Here is a 15371-nt window from a genome sequence, read left to right as displayed (position 1 = left end):
AGAAGAAGAAAAGTTCAACTTCGATTCTGAATCTTCTCAATGAAAATGAAATAAGTTTTGATCAAATCTATTTTCCCAAAATAATATAAAAATTTCCACTTCAGTTCAGATTTTTTTCTCAAAGAGATGAAGAAATTTAAAGTTCTTTTACAAATTTTTCATATAAGATAGGAAAAGTTATACTTTGATCGTGAATATTCAAGTTATATTCTGAATTTTACCAAAGAACACAATTCAATTCTAATTTCCCCAATAAAAAATTTAAAGTTCAATTCTAAATTTTTCGGTGGAAGATAGAAAAAGTAATACCATACTTGTGAATATTTTCACGGAAGATAAAAAGTTCTAGTTCAATTTAAAATTTTCTCAACGAAGTCGAGGAAAGTTCAAGTTCTCTTCTGAATTTTCTCAATGAAAAAGAAATTAGTCATTGATCATTTCTATTTTTCCAAATAATATAAAAATTTTGCACTTTAGTTCAGATCTGGCTCGAAGAGATGAAAAATTTAAAATACTGTTCCAAATTTTTCAATGAAGTGAAGAAAAGTTCAAGTTCTCTTTGGAATTTTACCAAAGAACACAATTCAATCCTAATTTCTCCAGAGAAAATAAAAATCTTCCACTTAAGTTCTTTATTTCACAAAGACATAAAGAAATTTAAAGTTTAATTCTAAATTTTTCGATGGAAGATAGAAAAAGTGATACTATACTGGTGAATATTGTCCTGGAAGATAAAAATATCTAGTTCAATTTAAAATTTTCTATGCGAAGATAAAAAAAGTTCAAGTTCTCCTCTGAATTTAACCAAAGAACACACTTAAATTCTAATTTATCCAGAGAAAATAAAAATCTTCCACTTCAGTATTAAGTTCCCCAAAGAAATAAAGAAATTTAAAGCTCTATTCTAAATTTTTAGATGGAAAATAGCAAAGTAATACTATGACTGTGATTGTTTTCCATGAAGATCAAAAGTTTCACTTTATTTATAATTTTTCTTAAATTCAGTTCTGATTTTTCTCAAAGAGATGAAAAATTTAAAGTTCTGTTCCAAATTTTTCATAGAAGATAGAAAAAGTTATACATTTATCGTGAATATTTAAAATGAATATATGGAACTCCACTGTAATTCTGAGTTTTTTCAAAGAAGTACAAAATGTTCAAGTTCTCCTCTGAATTTTCTTAAAGAAGAGAAAAAAGTTAACTCATTTCTGAATTTTACCAATGAAAATGAAAAAGACCTTCCACTTCACTTCTTAATTTCTCAAAGACATAAAAAATTTAAAGTTCAGTTCTAAATTTTTCTGTAGAAGATAGGAAAAGTTATACTATGATTGTGATTATTTTCCAGTGAAGATAAAAAGTTTCACTTTAATTCTAATTTTCTTAAGTTCACTTTCGATTTTTTTGCAAAGAGATGAAAAATCTAAAATTCTGTTGCAAATTTTTCATAGAAGATAGAAAAAGTTATACATTGATTTGAATATTCGACATGAAGATAAGGAGCATCACTTTAATTCTGAGTTTTCTCGAAGAAGTGCAAAATGTTCAAGTTCTCTTCTGAATTTTCTTAAAGAAGTGAAAAAAGTTAACTCAATTCTGAATTTTACCAATGAAAATGAAAAAAGCTTCCACTTCAGTTCTTAATTCCTCGAAGACATAAAAAATTCAAAGTTCTCTTCTAATTTTTCCAAGAAAATAAAAAGGCTCCACTTCAGTTCTGGTTTTTTTCTCAAAGAGATGAAAAATTTAAAGTTCTTTTCTAATTTTAAATTAAATTTTAGCTCATTTGTTTTATAGATTTAGCCCATCAATTTTTTTAATTAGAAAATGATTGACTCCTTATCTTATTAAAAACAATCGTTCAAACTCGTTCATATAACCTCCAACACAATCGGTCAGGTTAGGTATAAATAAATATTAATAAATAAATAGAAACATTTCTACATGTTTAAGTTAGGTTAGGTTAGGTTAACTTATCATTAGAGCTCGTGATAAGTTAACCTAACCTTTTCCGGTGAGTATGGTTAGCTTAGGTTAGGCTAGATTAAGTTAGGTTAGATTAGGTTAGGTTAGATTAGCCTACGTACGCTTCACTTAGGTTAGCTTAGGTTAGGTGAGAGACAGGCAAAAAGTTAGGTGTATGATTAGGTTAGGTTAGGATTAAGTTAGGTTAGGTTAAGTTAGGTTAGGATAGGTTAGGCTACGTACGCGCGCGTACGTAGGCTAACCTTTAAAAGAACCTTTTTAAAAGAACTAGAACTTTTTATCTTCCGGGAAAATATTCACAAGTATGGTATTACTCTTTCTATCTTCCACCGAAAAATTTAGAATTGAACTTTAAATTTCTTTATGTCTTTTGTGAAATAAAGAACTGAAGTGGAAGATTTTTATTTTCTCTGGTGAAATTAGAAATGAATTGTGTTCTTTAGTAAAATACAGAAGATAACTTGAATTTTCTTTCACTTCGCTGAGAAAATTTAAATTGAACTGGAACTTTTTATATTCGGTGAAAATATTCACAGGTATGGTATTACTTTTTTTATCTTCCACCGAAAAATTTAGAATTGAACTTTAAATTTCTTTATGTCTTTGTGAAATAAAGAACTTAAGTGGAAGAATTTTATTTTCTCTGAAGAAATTAGAATTGAATTGTGTTCTTTGGTAAAATTCTGAAGAGAACTTGAACTTTTCTTCACTTCATTGAAAAATTTGGAAGAGTATTTTAAATTTTTCATCTCTTCGAGCCAGATCTGAACTAAAGTGGAAAATTTTTATATTATTTGGAAAAATAGAAATGATCAATGACTAATTTCTTTTTCATTGAGAAAATTCAGAAGAGAACTTAAAGTTTCCTTGACTTCGTTGAGAAAATTTTAAATTGAACTAGAACTTTTTATCTTCCGTGAAAATATTCACAAGTATGGTATTACTTTATCTATCTTCTATGAAAAATTTGGAACAGAACTTTAAATTTCTTTATGTCTTTGTGAAATAAAGAACTGAAGTGGAAGATTTTTATTTTCTCTGGTGAAATTAGAATTAAATTGTATTCTTTGGTAAAATTCAGAAGAGAACTTGAATTCTTCTTCACTTCGTTGAGAAAATTTTAAATTGAACTAGAACTTTTTATCTTCCGGGAAAATATTCACAAGTATGGTATTACTTTTTCTATCTTCCACCGAAAAATTTAGAATTGAACTTTAAATTTTTTATTGGGGAAATTAGAATTGAATTGTGTTCTTTGGTAAAATTCAGAATAGAACTCGAATATTCACGATCAAAGTATAACTTTTCCTATCTTCTATGAAAAATTTGGAACAGAACTTTAAATTTCTTAATCTATTTGAGAAAAAAATCTGAACTGAAGTGGAAATTTTTATATTATTTCGGGAAAATAGATTTGATCAATAACTTATTTCATTTTCATTGAGAAAATTCAGAATCGAGGTTGAACTTTTCTTCTTCCGGGAAAATATTTGAAACAGAACTTTAATTTTTTCATCTCTTTGAGAAAGGTCGGAATTGAATTTAAGAAAATTTAGAATTAAAGGGAAACTTTTTATCTTCATGGAAAATAATCACAATCATAGTATAACTTTTCCCATCTTCTACGGAAAAATTTAGAAGTGTCCAACTCAGAAAAGCCCGAAATAGTAATTTACATATCCCAAATCATAATTTTCTGAAAGCACACACCAATGAAAGGCTAAGAAATCTAGCTCAGAAAAGCCTGAAATAGCAAACTACTCATTCCAAACTATTGGTTTCAGACAACAAACACCTATGATGGACTAAGAATCCTAGCTCTGAAAAGTCCAAATAGCAAACTACACATCCCAAATCATAATTTTCTGACAACACACACCTATGAAAGGCTAAGAAAGCTAGCTAATAAAAGACGGAAATAGCAAATTAACCATCCCAAATCATAAGTTTCAGACAGCACTCACCTATGAACGGCTAAGAAATCCAGCTCTGAAAAGTAAAAAAATAGCAACCCACACATCCCAAATAATAGGTTTCAGACAACACATACCTATGAAAGACTAAGAAATCAAACTCAGAAAAGCCCAAAATAGTAATTTACATATCCCAAATCATAATTTTCTAACAACACACACATATGAACGGCTAAGAAAACTAGCTCAGAAAAGTCAAAAATAGCAAACTAGTCATCCCAAACTATAGGTTTCAGACAAAAAACACCTATGAAAGGCTAAGAAATCCAGCTCAGAAAAGTCAAAAGTAGTAATCCACCCATCCCAAATCATAGGTTTCAGATAACACACACCTATGAAAGACTAAGAAATCTAGCTTAGAAAAGCCCAAAATAGTAATTTACATATCCCAAATCATAAGTTTCAGACAACACACACCTACGAAATACTATGAAACCTTAGCTCAGAAAAGCCTGAAATAGCAAACTATTCATCCCAAACTAGAAGTTTCCGACAACAAACGCCTATGAGAGACTAAGAATCATAGCTCTGAAAAGTCCAAAAAGCAAACTACACATCCCGAATCTTAATTTTCTGACAACACATACCTATGAAAGGCTAAGAAATCTAGCTCAGAAAAGACAAAAACAGCAACCCACACATCCCAAACATAGGTTTCAGTCAACACACACCTATGAAAGGCTAATAAATCCAGCTCAGAAAAGTCAAAATATAGCAACCCACACATCCCAAATCATAGGTTTCAGTCAGCACACACCAACGAAAGACTAAGAAATCTGGTTATGAAAAGTCAGAAATAGCAAATTACATATCCCAAATCATAAGTTTCAGTCAACACACACCTACGAAAGGCTAAGAAACCTAGCTCATAAAAGCCTGAAATAGCAAACTACTCATCCCAAACTACTGGTTTCAAACAACATTCACCTACGAAATACTAGGAAATATTAGCTCAGAAAAGCCTGAAATAGCAAACTACACATCCCAAATCATAATTTTCTGACAACACACACCTATGAAAGGCTAAAAAACCTAGCTCAGAGAAGTCAAAAATAGCAAATTAACCATCCCAAATCATAGGTTTCAGACAACACTCACCTATGAACGGCTAAGAAATCCAGCTCTGAAAAGTCCAAAAAGCAAACCACTCATCCCAAATCATAGGTTTCAGTCAACACATCCCTACGAAAGGCTAAGAAATCCAGCTCAGAAAAGTCAAAAAATAGCAATCCACACAATCCAAATCATAGGTTTCAGACAACACACACCTACGAAAGACTAAAAAATCTGGCTATGAAAAGTCAAAAAAATAGCATCCCACACAATCCAAATCAAAGGTTTCAGACAACACACACCTACGAAATACTAAGAAATCTGACTATGAAAAGCCTGAAATAGCAAACTACTCATCCCAAACTATAGGTTTCAGACAACACACACCTATGAGGGACTAAGAATCCTAGCTCTGAAAAGTCCAAAAAGCAAACTACAAATCCCAAATCATAATTTTCTGACAGCACACACATATGAAAGGCTAAGAAACCTAGCTCAGAAAAGTCAAAAATAGCAAATTTATATATCCCAAATCATAAGGTTCAGACAACATTCACTTACGAAATACTAGGAAACCTTAGCTCAGAAAAGCCTTAAATAGCAAACTATTCATCCCAAACTAGAAGTTTCAGACAACAAACGCCTATGAGAGACTAAGAATCATAGCTCTGAAAAGTCCAAAAAGCAAACTACACATCCCAAATCATAATTTTCTGACAACACACTCCTATGAAAGGCTAAGAAAACTAGCTCAGAAAAGTCAAAAATAGCAAACTACTCATCCCAAACTATAGGTTTCAGACAACAAACACCTATGAAAGGCTAAGAAATCCAGCTCAGAAAAGTCAAAAGTAGCAATCCACCCATTCCAAATCATAGGTTTCAGACAATACACACCAACGAAAGACTAAGAAACCCAACTCAGAAAAGCCCGAAATAGTAATTTACATATCCCAAATCATAGGTTTCAGACAATACACACCTATGAACGGCTAAGAAACCTAGCTCAGAAAAGTCAAAAATAGCAAACTAGTCATCCCAAAATATAGGTTTCAGACAACAAACACCTATGAAAGGCTAAGAAATCCAGCTCAGAAAAGTCAAAAATAGCAACCCACACATCCCAAATCATAGGTTTCAGACAACACACACCAACGAAAGACTAAGAAATCTAGCTTAGAAAAGCCCGAAATAGTAATTTACATATCCCAAATCATAGGTTTCAGACAACACATACCTATGAAAGACTAAGAAACCTAGCTCATAAAAGCCTGAAATAGCAAACTACTCATCCCAAATTATTGGTTTCAGACAACAAACACTTATGATGGACTAAGAATCCTAGCTCTGAAAAGTCCAAATAGCAAACTACACATTCCAAATCATAGGTTTCAGACAACACACACCAACGAAAGACAAGAAATCTAGCTTAGAAAAGCCCGAAATAGTAATTTACATATCCCAAATCATAAGTTTCAGACAACACACACCTATGAACGGCTAAGAAATCCAGCTCAGAAAAGTCAAAAATTGCAATCCACCCATCCCAAATCATAGGTTTCAGACAACACACATCAACGAAAGACTAAGAAATCTAGCTCAGAAAAGTCCGAAATAGTAGTTTACATATCCCAAATCATAAGTTTCAGACAACACACATCAACGAAAGACAGGGCTCGGGGAGAGCCTTTGAGGGTCTGTGGGGTCCTTGAGGGCCGGGTGGTCGTTTGGGTGGTTGGGGGGGCCTTTGAGGACCGGGCGCTTCCTTGGGGTTTGGGGTGGGGGCATCGTAACCCTTTGGGGTTGGGGTAGGGGACCTCACGACACTGTTCAAATGGAACTTGTATATTATAACGACCTCAGAGTTTCACCCTCAGATCCTCTTCTAAAATCTCTTCAAAAATCATCTTTTAAAATGTCTCTAGCTGTTTCGCCGAAATAATTCCCTAAAATAGTAATTTGTTCTGAAAAGATATAATAAAGCCTTAAAAAAGTATTAAAATGGGGGCTCAGGAGCCTTTGGGGCTCCTGAGTCCAAATGGAACTTGTGTATTATAACGACCACAGAGTTTCACCCTCAAATCCTCTTCTAAAATCATCTTTTAAAATGTCTCTAACTGTTTCGCCGAAATAATTCCATAACCTGTCTAAAAATGTTTCGCCCAAATAATCCCTAAACATAATTTCAGCGTGTTCCTTTTGTTTTTGGCATCTCTGCGCTGACGCATTTCAAATTACTAAGAAACCTGATTCCCGCGCTAAAACAATTCATCGCTAAGATGTTTCTTGGAGAATTGTTTCCATGGCGTTTGGTTATTAATATCTTTTGGAGTTCGACCAGTAGAGTTGTTTCCGAGACAAAGACATTAATGACTTGGATCTATTCCTGGAGAATCGTTTCTAGGCGAAAATTTTTAAAGTCTGACAGATGATGTCATTGGTTGATTGATCTGTCAAGAAAGGGGAATTAATTTGTTGTTTCTAAGGGGAATTATTGATTCACGATAGGGGAATTGAGGTCGACAGCACAGGTGTTCCAAATTTCTGGAAACTCATAACATTCGCTGAGAGCGTGCACTTACAACAACAATAACATCGACCTTGAAATTCGCTGAGAGCGTGCACTTACATCAACAACAACATCGACACCTTTGGAAATTTAGGTCATTGACCACATTAACCACGTGTTCTCCCTAGGGAGGCGATGCCCATATATGGTGTGGTGACAAGAGTTATAGGGTCATTTCTACTTACGTAACCTAACCTAGGTACCCCCCCCCCTAAACCACCAAAATAAAATTTGGGCTATATATTTGCATATTAGGGGGGTGGGGGTGGGGGGACAGGGGTAAAGCATAGCATATATTAAATACGTAACCTAACCTACCCTCGGTACCTCCCCCCCTAACCCCCAAAAAACAATCGTTTAAATATTGTAAACTCCATGAGAAACCACGCTTTGCATTCCATTTAACTCTTGCAAATACCCATCACACTTTACAGTGGTTTTCGACGGGTAGGATGCATGACCTGCAAAAAAAGACCAGAAACAAAGCAGACGTGTGAAAGTTAAATGAAGAGAGAAGCTGCTTTCTGTAGATTAAATATAAAAAAACACGTTTTTTCAACTGAAAGTCAGTAGCAACATTAAAACTTAAAATGAACAGAAATTATTACGTATATGAGGGGGGTTGCTCCTCGTCAACACCTTGCTCTTTAGTCTAAAGTTTTTTAGTACTTTAAAAAAAAGCTTACTCCGGACAATTACCCTTAACATCTCCACGCGTGGAGTCGGCAATGAGAAAGCATTAAATAAGAAGAATTTCGCATAGGAATTCTGTCAAATTCCCCTAGTGTAAATTTCTCCTAGAAAATTACCCCCTGGAAGCTACCCTCCCCATGGAAGATTATCCCCGTGATAAATCCACCAGTCGAAAATCCCCTCCCCCCCCCCCGAAAAATGTATGCATACTTCCCAATAACAAATATTATGCGTGAACAATGGGCAAATTTCGTAACTTAAAGACCTCTCCTCATGGGCTGTGAGGGGCCATGATATCCTCAAAGGCATAGTTATTTGACCTTTCAACTATGGTGAACAAAATGGCTATCTAAAAATTTTGACCGGACCATTTTGACAAAAAAGGGCTTGGGATGGGGCCTATTTGCCCTCCAATTTTTCGGTAGCTTAAAAAGGGAACTAGAACTTTTAATTTCCGTCTGAATGAGCCCTATCACAATATTCTAGAACCACTGGGTCAATACGATCGCCCCTGAAAAAAAAAAAAAAAAAAAAAATAAACAAATAAACACGCATCCGTGATCTTTCTTTTGGCAAAAATACAAAATTCCACAATTTTTAGATAGGAGCTTGAAACCTCTACAGTAAGGTTCCCTGATACGCCGAATCTGATGGTGTGATTTTCATTAAGATTCAATGATTTTTAGGGGTTTTCCCCCTTTTTTTCAAAAATCAGGCAAATTTTTTCAGGATAGTAACCTTTGATGGGTAAGACTAAACTTAACAAAACTTATATATTTAAAATCAACATAAGAATTCGATTCTTTTGATACATCTACTGGTATAAAAACTCCATTTTTTCGAGTTTCGGTTACTATTGAGCCGGGTCGCTCTTCGTTACCACGAACTGTTTGATATATATCTTCAAATGCCCAAAGACAAATCTCTATAAAAAAAAAAAAAAAAAAAATGAAAAAATAAGGCGAAATTTATTCGCATTCTCCACAGAATCTTACGTGAAAGCGGGATCGAAGTTATTCGTGCAGAAGGCAACGCAGATGTGAAGCTCGTTGCAACTGCCGTTTTTTTTTTTTTTTTGTTTTTTAGATATATATAGATTTATTTTCCATATATCAGTAAAATAATTACATAACAATCTACAAATCCCCACAAAGGCTCCATGGTCTGTAGGAGGGGGATTATGAAAAGATCAATTAAACATTTAAACGCTTAAGATTTAAACAATATAAACATAACATTAATATTTAAACATATAAACATAAGCATTTGAACTTTTGACATGTAAGGCATTTGCTTCATAAAACGAAAAAAAAAACAAGGAGAGTTCACTAAATAAGCTTTATCAAACTGAAGTGAATCACAACATCTAAAAAAAACAAAAAAAAAAAAATAAAAAGGAGAGTTCACTAAATAAGCTTTATCAAACTACAGTGAATCACAAGATCTAAAAAAACAAAAAAAAAAAAAAAAAAAAAAAAAAAAAAACATTGGCAGCAGGTAAAAGTAAAGAAAATTAATCACATGAAAACAAATATTTTTTTACTAGTCTTTTGAATGTGTCAAACGAGTGGCATTCTCGAGCCGAATCGGGAAGGGTGTTCCATGTCAAATGACACGCAACAAGAGGATTAAAATCGGATCTTATTGTTGGTGTATGGGGAATTTGAATATTTAGAGAACTACGGAGTTGATCATTTGACCGATCAGATACAAAAGAAGACGTAAACCTAAGCGACCTAGGAATATCGCCATGGAGCTGAAGAAGAGCGAAAGACGCACAGGAAAGAATATAAAGTTTTTTAATATCAAGTAACGGTTTAGTTGCCGAACGATTTACATTCTGGATAAGATTTATAGCTTTGTCATAAGTATTCGAAAGCGGATTGAGAAAAGAAGGAAAAGTAGACATCCATATGACTGAACAATAGGAAATATAAGAATGAATTAAGCTATGAAATAGGATTCTTAGAATAAGTCCTGGAAAGATATGTTTTAGTTTTCTTAGAATACCGAGGTTTCTGCATACCTTCATTTTAATCAAATCAATATGGTGTTTGAAAGATAAATTTTCATCTAGGAGGATACCTAGGAAACGGACATGGCCATTCTTTGGTCGACTAATAAAGCCTTTGGATATATGAATTTCAGATAATTGAGGACAAGCCTGGGATATACGAGAAAAAACTAAAAAACTAGTTTTAGAAACACTTAAGGCAAGAGAGTTAGCATCAAGCAAGAGAGTTAGCATCAAAGAGAGTTAGTTGAGAGGTCTAATATTCTTCCTACTGCGCTAGCTGGTGATGATACTGACTTACTCGTTCTTTTACTGTTTTATGCCAATTGCAATTCCATTAAGATAATATATTCTCCAGAAGAGATGATGCAAACTGCGTCTACAAGATGACAACTAGCTTGGAATAGAGATATGGAAGTCTATAATTTTCTATCATACCATACTTGGCTAAATTATGACTACACATTTGTCTTCATCCCATCATCCCTTATTTCTATGACTATCTACCTTAGTTCTGCCCTAGGAATGACCCATGGATGGATGATAGATATACTTATCTGCCAACATATGAAATAACATCATTTTTATACAATCCTAGCAAGGGCTTATCTCAGATTTGCCTCTCAATTACTCAGACTATCTGTCTTGGCTTGTTTCTAAAATTAGCCATGTCTTGATGCCGACTGCAAAATACTTAATTTTAATTCAACCTGTCTTGAACCTGAAATGATATCGCTTTTATATAATCATAGGCAAGCGCTAGCGCTGCATAAGTAAAGAACGATGTGGGCACAATGTGTTTTTGTTCTTTTTCTCCACCCGGCAACTTCGTATCGAAGGAGTTGTCGTAGAAACTTAGAAAAGGGCTCATTCGATTGGAAATGGGAGTGGCTAGTGCCCTTTTTAATAATAGAAAGTGATTGGAGTGAAACTAGCCCCCCACGCCCATCATTCCCCCAAACACATCCAATTAAAATTTTGAGATAGCCATTTTGTTCAGCGTAGTTCTTTTCCAGATAGAAAATATGTTTTTGAGGAGGACACTCCCCCACAACCCTCAGGGCAAAGGTTTTAAGTTATACCGTGGGGGCATTTTATAGAAGGCGTTGTCGTAGAAACTTCAAAACAGGCTCATTCGATTGGAAATTCAAAGGGCTAGTACCCTTTTTAATAGTTGAAAGTGATTGGAGGGCAACTAGCCCCGCACGCCCATCAGTCGCCCAAACACACCCAATTAAAATTTTAAGATAGCCATTTTGTTCAGCGTAGTTGATTTCCAGATAGAAAATATGTTTTTGAGGAGGCACTCCCCCACAACCCTCAGGGCAAGGGTTTTAAGTTATGCCCTGGGGGGATATAAGGTTTTTATAGAAGGCGTTGTCCTAGAAACTTTAAAACAGGCTCATTCGATTGGAAATTCAAAAGGCTACTGCCCTTTTTAATAGTCGAAAGTGATTGGAGGGCAACTAGCCCCCCCCCCCCCAAGCCCATCATTCCCCCAAACATATCCAATCAAAATTTTGAGATAGCTATTTTGTTTAGCGTAGTTCTTTTCCAGATAGAAAATATATTTTTGAGGAGGACATTCCCTGACAACCCTCAGGGCAAGGGATTTAAGTTATGCCCTGGGGGCATATCAGGTTTTTATAGAAATCGTTGTCATAGAATGTACAAAACAGGCTCATTTCGATTCGAAATTCAAAGGGCTTGTACGTGTTTTAATAGTGGAAAGTTATTTAAGGGCAACTAGCCCCCACCCCCCCCGCCCCTCATTCCCCCAAACACATCCAATCAAAATATTGAGATAGCCATTTTGTTCAACGTAGTTTTAAGTTCTGGAAATTAGGTCTTTGAGGATGTGATCCCCATCCCCAGCCCTCAGGTCAAGGGTTGTAAGTTATGCCCTTGGGGTATATAAAGTTCTTATAGAGAGTGTTGTCGTAGAAACTTCAAAAAGGGGTCATTCGATCAGAAATTGAAATTGCTTGTGCCCTTTTTAAAAGTTGAAAGTAATTGGAAGGCAACCAACATCCCTTCCACGCCCACTCTAATCCTAAACACATCCCATCAAAATTTTGAGATATCCATTTTGTTCCATACAGCTAAAGTTCGGGAAATTATACCATTGAACAGGACACTTCGCCCTCAGTCTTCAGACCAAGGGTTATAAGTTATTGCCCTGAGGTCATATTAGTTTTTACTGAGATCTTTGTTGTAGAAACTTGACAAAGGGTTCATTTGATTTGAAGTCGAAAGGGCTAGTGCCCTTTTTAATAGTCAAAAGTGATTTGAGAGTAACTAACCCCCCTCTCTCGCCCACCATTTCCCCAAACACATCCAATCAACATTTTTAGAGCGCTATTTTATTCCGTTTCGCGTGTAGCTCTATACAAATTATATGTTTCAGGAAGACACTGCCCCAGATTTGCCAGGAACCGGACTTTAGGTTAGAGCCACAGTGCATAAGAGACTAGTGTTGAGCTCGTTATTGTAGAAACATCAAAAATGGAACAATTAGTAGAAAATCGGAAGGATGAGAGGATTTATTCCCTTTCGGAAGGGATTGAAAAATAACAAATACCCCTTCCATGCCCACCATCTCCCCAAAACATATCCGATCAAAATTTCTTGATAGCCATTTTGTTCCACGAAGTTTAAAGTTCAGGAAATTATACCTTTGAGCAGTACACTCTCCCCATACTCTTCAGGGCAAGGGTTAAAAGTTATGCCCTGGGGGCATATAATATTTTTTTTGATATTGGCAACTAACCCCCCTCTCAAGCTCACCTTATCCCAAATCATATACAATAAAATTAAAGAGTTAGCTGTTGTATTCAACGTAGTCAAAAGTTCTGGGAATCAGGCATACTCGGATAAAACCTCCATCTAAGCTTTCAGTGCAAGGGTTTTAATTTGTGCTCTGGGGACATATAAGGTTTATATAGAAAGTTGTTGTTGAAATTTCAAAAGGGTCTCATTTGATTGGAAATTGGAATTTCCCTTTTTAATAGTCGAAAGTGAGTGGAGAGTAATTAACCCCCCTCTCACGCCCACCATTTCCCCAAACACATCCAATCAAAATTTTGAGATATCCATTTTGTTCAACGTAGTCGAAAGCTCTGGAAATTAGGTCTTTTAGGATAAAAACCCCATCATAGCTTTCAGTGCAAGCGTTGTAATTTGTGCCCTGTGGACATATAAGGTTTTATATAGAGAGTTGTTGTAGAAATTTCAAAAGGGGCTCATTTGATTGGAAATCGAAATTTCCCTTTTTAATAGTCGAAAGTTAGTGGAGAGTAATTAACCCCCCTCTCCGCCCACCATTCCCCCAAACACATCCAATCAATATTTTCAGATAGCCATTTTGTTCAACGTAGTAGAAAGCTCTGGAAATTAGGTCTTCTAGGATAAAACCCCCATCAAAGCTTTCAGTGCAAGCGTTGTAATTTGTGCCCTGGGGTCATATAAGGTTTATATAGAAAGTTGTTGTTGAAATTTCAAAAGGGTCTCAGTTGATTGGAAATTGTAATTTCCCTTTTTAATAGTCGAAAGTGAGTGGAGAGTAATTAACCCCCCTCTCACGCCCACCATTTCCACAAACACATTCAATCAAAGTTTAGATATAGCCATTTTGTTCAACGTAGTTGAAAGTTCTGGAAATTATGTATTTAAGGATGACAAACCCCCAAGAGCCCCGAGGGCAAAGGTTGTAAGTTATACCCTGGGGGCATATAAGGTTTTTAATGATATTATAAAAAGCTTAATTTAAAGCTTATAAAAAGCTTTGTCGTAGAAAACTCAAAAGGGGCTCATTCAATTGGAAATTGAGAGGGATAGTATCCTTTATAATAGTTGAAAGTGATTGGAGGGTAACTAACGCCCCTCTCACGCCCACCATTTCCCCAAACACATCCAATTTTCAGATAGCCATTTTGTTCAACGCAGTAGAAAGTTCAGGAAATTAGGTCTGTGAGGATGACAACCCCCTCCCCCAGCTCTCAGGGAGAGGGTTTTAAGTTATCATCTGGGGGCATATACGGTTTTTATTAAAAGCGTTGTCGTAGAAACTTCAAAAGGGCTCACTTGATTGAAAATTGAAAGGGCTATTGCCTTTTTTAATAGCTGAAAGTGATTGGAGAAAGACTAACGCCCCTCTCATGCCCACCATTTTCCCAGACACATCCAATCAAAATTTTGAGATAGCCATTTTGTGTAACGTAGTTAAAAGTTTTGGAAATTAGGTCTTAGAGGATGACAACCATCCTCACTGCCCTTTGGGTAAGAGTTGTAATTTATGCCCTGGGGCCATATAAGGTGTTTATAGGAAGTGTTGTCGTAGAAACTCGAAAAAGGCTCATTCGATTGGAATTCGAAAGGCCTAGTGCCCTTTTTAATAGTCGAAAGTAATTGGAAGGCTTGACATTTTTATAGTAAAGATCGATGTGGATAAAATGTATTATTTTTTTGCTGTTGTTGTTGTTTAGACCAGGGCACTTTGTATCAAAGGAGTTGTCGTAAAAACTTCGAAAAGGGCTCATTCGATTGAAAATAGAGAGGGCTGATGTCCTTTTTAATAGTAGAAAGTGATTGGAGGGAAACTAATCCCCCTCCCACGCCCACCCTCCCATTTGACGTATGTTGTTAAAAATTGCTGAAAATTTTTCTCCAGCATACAAATAGCAGGCCAAACTATAAATTCTTAAAAAAACGAAAAGATTGAAAGTATTATTTTCTTTTTCTCTGAAAAGACTATGTCAATATAAAACGAACAGAAATTAATTAAAAAGGGCTATAATGAAAGACAGGTTGAGGTGGCTAGGGCACATTGTGCGGATGAAGAATGACAGATTGCCGAAGATTGTTCTTTTCGGCCAACCGTCTAGGGCTAAACGGAAAGCAGGTCGTCCTCGTCTGTCAAGGGAGGACGTCATAAAGAAATATTTAAAGGAAATGGGAACTTCATGGGCGGGCGTAAAAAGGGAGGCTTTGAATAGATTGGGATGGAGGAGGAACGTGAGTATCTGTGTTGGCCTCAGGCGGCTAGGTGCTGCAGGGAGTTGTTAGTAGTAGTAGTAGTAGTATG

Source organism: Artemia sp. Qi Xiang Cuo, chromosome 20 (genome assembly GCF_049724085.1).
Source record: "Artemia sp. Qi Xiang Cuo chromosome 20, ASM4972408v1, whole genome shotgun sequence".
NCBI classification, from domain to species: Eukaryota; Metazoa; Arthropoda; class Branchiopoda; order Anostraca; family Artemiidae; genus Artemia; species Artemia sp. Qi Xiang Cuo.
The sequence above is the reverse complement of the archived record's forward strand: the minus strand, read 5'-3'. Positions refer to the sequence as shown.